The following is a 9,315-nucleotide window of genomic DNA, read 5'->3' as shown; positions in this document are numbered from 1 at the left end:
CTTTTCCCTTGAAGCAGCCAAGGCCAATGAAACTGGTAGAGCCAAGGAGACTATTGGGGCTGTTGAAGTGGGCAGGGCATAGCTGGGTCAGTAGTTTGATTGCATACAGGAAGAATGAACAAGTAAGTAAATTGAGAATAATGGGAACCAGATTTCTCACTATTAGAAAAAGGAGTTACAAATATGGAAAAGCCAAAGGTCAGAATCAGCCCTGTGGTATTGAATTGTAATTGGAGTTGTCACTATGAATGCATGCTACTTAATATATAGAGGTAGATGTAGAAATAGATATAAATGTTTATGTGTGAATATAGATGGATGGAAAGATAGATAGATAGATAGATAGACATATTTTCTCTGCCTGGTGGGAAAGACTAGAAGCAATTGCATCCCAGGGGCAGTGAGCAGACCTACTGCTCAGATCTTAGCTTCTAAATAGAATTCTCCACTATATAGAATGAGAGCTCCTTGGTGAAATGAAAGAATGATATGAACCTGGAAGATCTTGTGCCAGAAAGTAAGGAAGGGCTAAAGTGAAAGTGATGGGGAGATGTCAAAAGTAAGGTCCAGCCTCGAGGGAGGAACATCCCATTTGCCAAATAAATAGCAAATTGAGCATCAAAATAAATAACTATAACAATGATTATCAACTCCTTAAATCAACAGAACTCTATAAGCATGTGTGTGTATACGCATATACATATATCATACGAATACATAAATAAGAGAGGGGCAAGAAAGCTATTACTTCCAGAAGAATGCAACTAGAATGTAGAAAGAATGATGAAATTAGAAAATCACAATTTGGCAACCATGGTAGTAAATATATATTGAGGTAAGAACTTCCAATAGATGCTGAAATGAATGGGTGAATAATTATTGAGAACAAGATATTTACATAATCTCAAAATATCTCCTTTCAAATACGTATTAATTACAAAGAGAAAAACAGAAACTTTACAAAGGAAAAACTTCGCAGATACCACTTTAAACAAGTGATAAAAGTTATTATCACTAGTAGTAGGAAAAATTGAATCAAAATCCAGACATGAAAGGCATTCTACAGATTAACTAGACTACATTCTTCAAAAAATAAAAGGGTCATGAAAGAAAAAGAAAGACTGAGGATGAGTTCCAGAATGGAGGGTAATAAAGAGACATGACAGCTAAAAGCAACATGTAATCCTTCATTGGATCCTGGAGCAGATTCTCTTATCTATCTATCTATCTATCTATCTATGATCTATTATAAAAGATAACATTAGGGTAATTGGCAAAATTTGAATGTGCCCTATAGATAGTATTGGACCAATTAATTTTCTTTATACTATTTTTATATCTTTCCTGTAAATTTGAAATTATTTCAACTAAGAAAGTTATAAAATGTTGCACTTTTAAAAAGTAAAATATACAAGAAAAGTAGTCATAGTGTAGATTTTATCTGTGATCAAACATTCTTCCAAAAAATTAAAAACTTATTAACACTAATCCCTCTAACTAGAAGACCACGAAGCAGAAAGGGGGCATCATGTCTCCCTTATTCTCAATTGATTCAAGGACACTCATTGTTAATTCATGACAAAGAAGACATCAGCAGATGCAGTTGAGTGTTTCAATCCTCAGGCACTCTTCAACCTGCTAAGGATTTCTATCACCACCCTCAGGTCATAAACCTGAACTTCATCTTCTGCTGAAGATGACTTCAGTCATCGAAGTAACACTGCTTTTGACGTTTCTTCTGTTAAACTAGCCGTCTTTAACCATTTCTGCTCTTTTCTAGCTTTGACTTGGACACGCATTAACCACTCCTTTGTCGCTTGTTTCTTGTTTGCTATGTGTGCTTCCCTTGGATCCTAATTTTTATATTCCAGTCACATACCACTGATTTTATCCAGACTCCAAATTATTCCAGAGCATTTCATGTTGTTTTTATTGCTGATACATCTGCCTTTTACCTAGAGAATAATGCTTTGACATGCTAGTTTGTTCTGATATTTTAACCCAAACCCTTCAAATAAATACTTTATTGATGACTATCTGTTCTATTTTTAAAACAAGATTCTAATTTTCCTTTGGGAAATAATTTTAGTGTGTAAATTCTTACTTAGATCTCTTATTTATATCTCGTGTAATAGGTTAATCCAGTTTTCCCATTTTGTCTAATTTTATTCTCAGTGGAAATATAGTTACCACATTCTAAAAGAGTATATTTTAACAGTGTTTCCCCAAACATGATCCATAGGATGTGATGTAGGTTGTCTTTTTTTGTTTCAGAAGATGGAAAGTCCTGAGATCATATAAATATGAGAAACACTGGCTTAATAGCTTTATCACATCATTTCTCAAAGCCTCTAAAAAATAATGTGTGATGTGAATCTCTAATAGGCAATGTACCAAACCTGTTTGAAAAAGATTTCTTTATTTTGGCTCCCTTTTTATTTCAGGACTCCTTCTTTCAACAAAAACAAATAAAATCCCTCTTCCTGTAATTGGCTACCTGAAGTTCTCCCACTTACTGACTGAGTAGCCTTGGACAAGTCATTTGATTTCTCCAGGCTTCAGATTCCTCATCTGTAAAATAGAAATATTAATAATATTTTTCCTTATGGAGTTGCAATGAGGATTAAATGAGTTAACACATATAAATATTTTAATAATGGTTTGCATACAATACAGGTTTTAGATTAATGTATGATTATTATTGTTATTATTATGATTGATGACAATGTTAAAAGTCATATAGAGGAAAAGCAGCTGTATGATTACTTTTACTACCCTGGAATAAATATCTGTGTTTCTAAATCAAATACAAAACCGAGGAACTAACTTGTAAAATGTATAAATAATCAACTAAAATATTCTTGTTGGCTTTTACTTTTTTGTAAAATTAATTAATTAATTAATGTATGTATGTATGTATGTATTTATTTATTTATTTATGGCTGAGTTGGGTCTTTGTTGCTTCCCGCGGGCTTTCTCTAGTTGCGGCGAGCGGGGGCTACTCTTCGTTGTGGTGTAGGGGCTTCTCATTGTGGTGGCTTCTCTTGCTGTGGAGCACAGGCTCTAGGTGTGCAGGCTTCAGTACTTGTGGCCCACGGGCTCAGTAGTTGTAGCTCATGTGCTCTAGAGTAGTTGTGGTGCACGGACTTAGTTGCTCCGCGGCATGTGGGATCTTCCAGGCCCAGGGTTCGAACCCATGTCCCCTGCATTGGCAGGCAGATTCCTAACCACTGTGCCACCAGGGAAACCCAGGCTTTTATTTTTGAAATGGAATATCATCCATTAGTGTCAGCTCTCTTAATTTGGTTCTCATGTTTTAAAAGTAAATATGTGTTACAAAAAAAAGTCATTAATGGACAAAAATTACCTCTAATAATTCAAGCACTGCCTAGATAGAGTATTAAGAAAAAAAATCTGATTATAATTTAAAACCAATGTCAGAATGGTAAGATTTTAAGGTGCATCTATTGTAGAGTATTCCATTACCTTGCATTGGACAGGACTAAACCTTACTACTGCAAACAGATAATATACACAATCTCTTTTAAATTGCAGCCTATTTTGTACTCCACATATTTCTCCCCTACCCCAGGACATACCAATAACTTTATAAAATAAGTCAGGGTTCTTTAATCTTAAATATACTAGCACAACTTTCAAGTGTTTTAATGTATAATTTCAAGATAAAATTTGAATATCTATATAGAATAAAACTCTTATTTGAAACTGAAATTCTAATTCAAAGGTAAATATATATAGAATCAACATTTTATTTTTAGAAGAAATAGTTTTACTATTTCTCACTGTTCTTACTGTTCTACTTTCTCAGACAAAACATTGGCTTTATTTATATAAAAGTTACCATATTTTTTAGTTGGCATAAATAATGCCCACACAAATCTTTCAAGGATTATAATGCTTTTTATGAAGCTTATATTCGGTCTTTAAATAAGAAAGAAAGGTCAAGCTGTAGAAGTCAAAAGAATTTATGACATTCCCTTACCAGTGCCTACAGAAGAGGGTATTATTGAGGAAGCAATCAAGAGCTCTTAAAGAATCAAAAATCAATCCATTTTCAATTAACATTGGCTGCAGGCATTTTTGGAAGAGACAGTAAATGCAATAAAAAAATTTTATTTTTACTTGTAAGTAAATACCAATTTAAAAATTGTGAGTTTTGGGAACAGCAAATGACAAACAAGATGTACCTGTAATATGGAATTATTTGTAATCACACTATGGGTAAAGTGTTTTACTTTTCATTCACTTACATAACATTCACAATCATGTTTTATTTTTTCAGTTCAGTTTGTTTTTTTGCTTCTCTCTTCAATGACTTGAAAGCATCTCATGAATTAAGCAGCCATACTTTCTGAAAGATTTGTTTCCTTCTCCACATCTCTTTAATCCCAATTTTCTAAGTCAAGGCTGATACCTTCTGAAATAGCGGACGTTTTAAACACTGTGAATCTTTAAATTGGCTTAATATTTCTAAAAGCTAAGAGGAAAAGTTTTTACATTTTTCAAGGCTGCAAGGATTTTCTTAGTTAAAATTTGTGGCATCTCACATTCCTGGCTTTCTAAATGTTACAATTTGTGGCAATTCAAATTTCTGGCTTTCTCAATTAAATTCTAAGACAAATCATAGATTCAAATTTTGTTTCCAAGGTAGTCACTTGTTCTACTCACTTAGGTACAGAAGAGGTCAAATGTTTTCAGGTCCCATTCATGTCCCATTCATTAGACAAGTAAAGTTTTGTTGAGATATTTTATCATAATATACCACACTCATTACCCTTTCTATCACTGAGGATGAACAAAATAGAAAATGAAAATTTGCTTTGTGAGCTAGAGTTTAATTTAATACTGTTTTGTATTGTAGGGGAGCAGAACTTGCCACCTCCAAATATCTCTTTGGCATTCAGATTATTTCTAGCTAAAAATAATCAAGGCCCAAAAAACTCAGGGAGAAACTTTGACCTTTCCCCTAACTGCCTAAAGAATTTCGAGGGTCAATTACAAGAATAGAGCTATTACCAGAGATGTCTGCAATGAACATAGGCTAGGTATTGTGGGGAAAACTTAGAGATCAGAGACTCTGTGTCCTATTGTCTCTGTGCGGCCCAGCAAACATTTGTTTACCAAACTTTTGATTTGCCATCTCCATGTGAATTGCTTTCCTCCCCTCTGAAGTCCCCAAACCACCCCCCCCAACATCTTCTTTTGTCTTTAGCTGAAGAATTTAAGGTGAGGGTTTTAGTCATTTTCACAAGTCACTCAGTTTTTCTGGGTCTCACCCAAGGGTGTATGTTATTAAAATTTTGTTTGATTTATCTCTGGTTAATCTATCTCATGTTAATTTAATTCTTTGACCACCCCCAAGAACCTAGAAGGGTAGAGAAACCTTTCTTCCTCCCCAACAGCATTAAAGCCCTTCTATTTTACTGGAATTTGGGGGGATGGGATAGGAAGTAGGAAGAAAACTCTAAGAGATTTTCTCAACTGTTAATGTCATAGATTGTTTACTCTAAATTTTTTAATATTGTGAGATTTAATAATAGCTATTTATTTAAGACTATCAATGTACTTGCTCGATTTTTTTCATAGAAAATAATACTCAATCTGGGAAAAAATAAACATGATTTCCAGATTTTGGTAACGTAGATTATTTTCCAAGAAAATAATTTTGAAAGACATCAGAAATTTTTCATCTCCTAAAGAAATATTTTCACTGCAAGAGTAAGAGAAGGCAAAAAGGGACCCTAAGTAAGTACTTAGTGTCATCCAAATCCACCTTCTCTTATCTCTCCCGCCATCAAGTTCACTCTTAAATTCACTCATTTATAAGTGTTTATCGAATGTATATTATATGTAGATGCATGATGAGTACTATCAGACATATAAAATAAAATTATCAGAGCATATAAAATAATCTATGACCTTATGTAATTTATACTATAGTGGGGTATTCAAGCAGGGAAACAGAACTAAAAGGAATAGTCAAGTTCATATCACACCAGCTCTGTAATTCATTAATTAATTCAACAAACATTTACTTAAACATACCTACTATGTAAATGGCATATTTTCATTTTGCAAATACAGTAAATTGCATAGGTATTGTGTGATTAACTGCTGGGTATAGTGTTTGGGACATGGTGAAGACTACACATTACTTAAATGTATAACGGTATGCTTCTCCAGAGAAGACCTTATAAAAACAAGCCAGAAGCTTCATTAAAATTTTCAGGTATATATTTTGCAAATGTGTTATTTATTTCTGAATAATATTGAAATCTTTTCTTAAAAGTTATTTTCCACAGACAAAAATTATGTAAAGATTAAGGAGAATAAAAAACTCATTAACCAAACAATGACAAACTCTGCAGTTCTTGCCAAACTCACAGTACCTATAGTAGGTTGAATAATGTCCCCTACAAAGAAGGCCACATCCTAATTTCCAGAACTTGTGAGTATGTTACCTTACAAAGCAAAGAGGATTTTTCAGGTATGATTAAGTTTATAATCTGGAAATAGAAAATTAGCCTAGATTATCCAGCTGGGCCCAATGTAATCATAAGAATCATTATAAAATAAAGGGAGAGGCAGGAGAGTCAGAGAGAGAAATATGACAACACAGTAGAAGTTGAAGTGATGAGGGATTGTAAACCAAGGAAAGTGTACAACCTCCAGAAGTTAGAAAAGGCAAGGCAGTGGATTCTCCCCAAAGCTTCCAGAAAGAACACAGTCCTACCAACACCTTGATTTTAGCCCAGTGAGACCTATTTTGGACTTCTGACCTTCAAAACTATAAGATAACAAATTTGTGTTCGTTTACACCACTAAGTTTGTGGTAATTTGTTACAGCAGCCATAGGAAAATAATACAGCACCTTCTTGAGCATTTACTTTGTGCCACTACACATGTTAGACATATGATATCTTTTAATCATCATAAGAGCCCTATAAAGTAAACACTCGAATTTTCTGTGTTTCACAAATGAGGGAACCAAGATAAAACTGTTTAAGCAGTTTGCTCAAGAGACTGAACCCTTAATCATCATTAAATTTCCTCATGATCAAGCAAGGAAATACATACATATGAAGCAGGATATCAACCTAGTAGCAATTTTATTATTGAACTGTTTTACCAAAGTGCCCATAGTTTCCTTCGATTTTATTTTGTACCTTGATGAAAATTCTGTAAGCATACTCTACAAAAGATTTGAGTGATTGCTTGAGTTTCATGATAAACATGTTGGCTTTGTTTATTCTTGATGGCAGTACTCCATTTCTAATGTTTTCCATTTGTTTCACTCCTAGGAATTTGATGAGATATCTGCCACTGTCTCTCTGTCTCTCTCAGAAATGGACCAAGACCCCCTAAACACCACCATACAGAAATGATAGTTGAACAGCTTAAGGTAGAGTGGTTTATCTAATCAAGGCTAGATTAGGGACAGTAGAGCAGGTAATTGTTTAAAAATAACATAGAAGTATTGGAGTGATTCGATACCTGAAGTAAATGTACAGGCTTAAAACCACTTTATCCTGAAATAGCTTAATAATTTATCCAAAGAAAAGTATGTTTTGCTTGTTTGTTTAGTTTGAACTGGATCACCTGGATAACTGCCTCAATATTTTCTCTCAGCATTTAGATACATGTTGTCCAATATGTGAGTTATTGAACTCTTATAATGTGGCTGATCTGAATTGAGATGCGCTATAAGTTATAATACAAACCAGATTTAGAAGACTTATGAAAAATAATGTAAAACGTCTTATTAATAATTTTTATAATAATGTCATGTTGAAATGATAATATTTTGGATGTATTGGGTAAATGTATTGTTAAAATTAATTTCATCTTTTTTCTTTTTAATGTGGCTACTAGAAAATTTTAAATTGCAGCTGCACTGTATATTTCTATTGCATAGTACTGATTTAGACATTACCTTCATAACATATTTAATAAGAATTCAAAAATCTGATGAATGTCCAAACAGAAATAGTTAGCTCTTTTCTGTAACATGATAAATAACATTTTTGGGTAAATGAATGCTTGATTTTAATATTTTAATATATCTTCAATATAGTAACATTATACTTGATCAGTTTCTATGTGCGATCAGTAAATACTAAACATATTTCAGCTAACTGCCCTTGAGATGCAAAATGTTTTAGAATGCTGTTAACGTTTCTTCAGGTAGTCACTATCAATGATTATAAAACATTAAACATTAGAAACATTTGAATTCTCTACGGACTTCATTATTTACATTGTGAATATTTGCTTTTTTGTCCCTAAATTTTCATATGTTCTGCCTGAAATAAATATTCTATTTTTGTAGTCATCTACTTCACTGGCATAAACACCTGATTGTCCATGAGAATTACTGGCTTAGATTTGAGCAAAAAAAAAAGAAAATCTGTGTGGAAAGAAAATTATTCATTTATATTTTTAATATTAAGTTAATAGTTTAGGAGAGTGTGCCTTTAACATTATTACTATCATTATTTTAAATATCAAGATCACTGAAAAAAGTCTATCTTAAATCAGGATATGGTCTCTTCCAATTCTAAGTTTATACTGACCTCTATAGGCTATTATGTCCTAATCTATTTCTGGCTTATTCTTAAAGAACATATGGTGAAATATTTAAACATGTTTACATTTAGGATTAGTCATAAAATACTTTTTATAGGCCTTTTTTCTCCTTATAAATGCAAAATTTTACTCATCCTTTAAGACAATTTATTTCGAGGGCCCAAGGTGTTTTATCCCTCAATAGTTTCAGTGTTGGTCTACTGAGGACAGGGGAAATAAATCAAAATCCCTAATTTACAGCAAAATATGACCTGATTATTTTCCATTAAAAATCTGTTCTATTTTCACAATGTTTCATAGCTATAGTCCATTAAGAAATTAGCTTTAAAGTTTATACAGAAATTTGTATAAAGGCAGGAAAACCTTGGGACCAAAGGTAAGTCTGATTTCAGTTAACCTTGATGGAGGGACACTAATTCTAGGTTAAACTGGGAACTTTTAAAGTGTTGTGCAAGATACTAAACCATTTCCTTATGGATATGGGTGAGGAATTACAGGAGAGGGTGAAAGGTTACAGACTGCTGGCTTCTGGGCACAGGCATCTCCAGTAACAATTAGTGGGGAAGGAATTTTCTGTGGATGACCACTAGACAATATAGAGAGGAGCATGGCAGCAGCAACCAGCCAAGGCAGCAGTGGAAATTGTCCCATAGGTCATCATTGGTAATCTACAACAGGAACTCTATATACTCCGTATGCTTCCTTAAA

The sequence above is a fragment of the Mesoplodon bidens genome (genome assembly GCF_964165515.1).
Source record: "Mesoplodon bidens genome assembly, chromosome: 12".
Classification (NCBI taxonomy): domain Eukaryota; kingdom Metazoa; phylum Chordata; class Mammalia; order Artiodactyla; family Ziphiidae; genus Mesoplodon; species Mesoplodon bidens.
The sequence above is the reverse complement of the archived record's forward strand: the minus strand, read 5'-3'. Positions refer to the sequence as shown.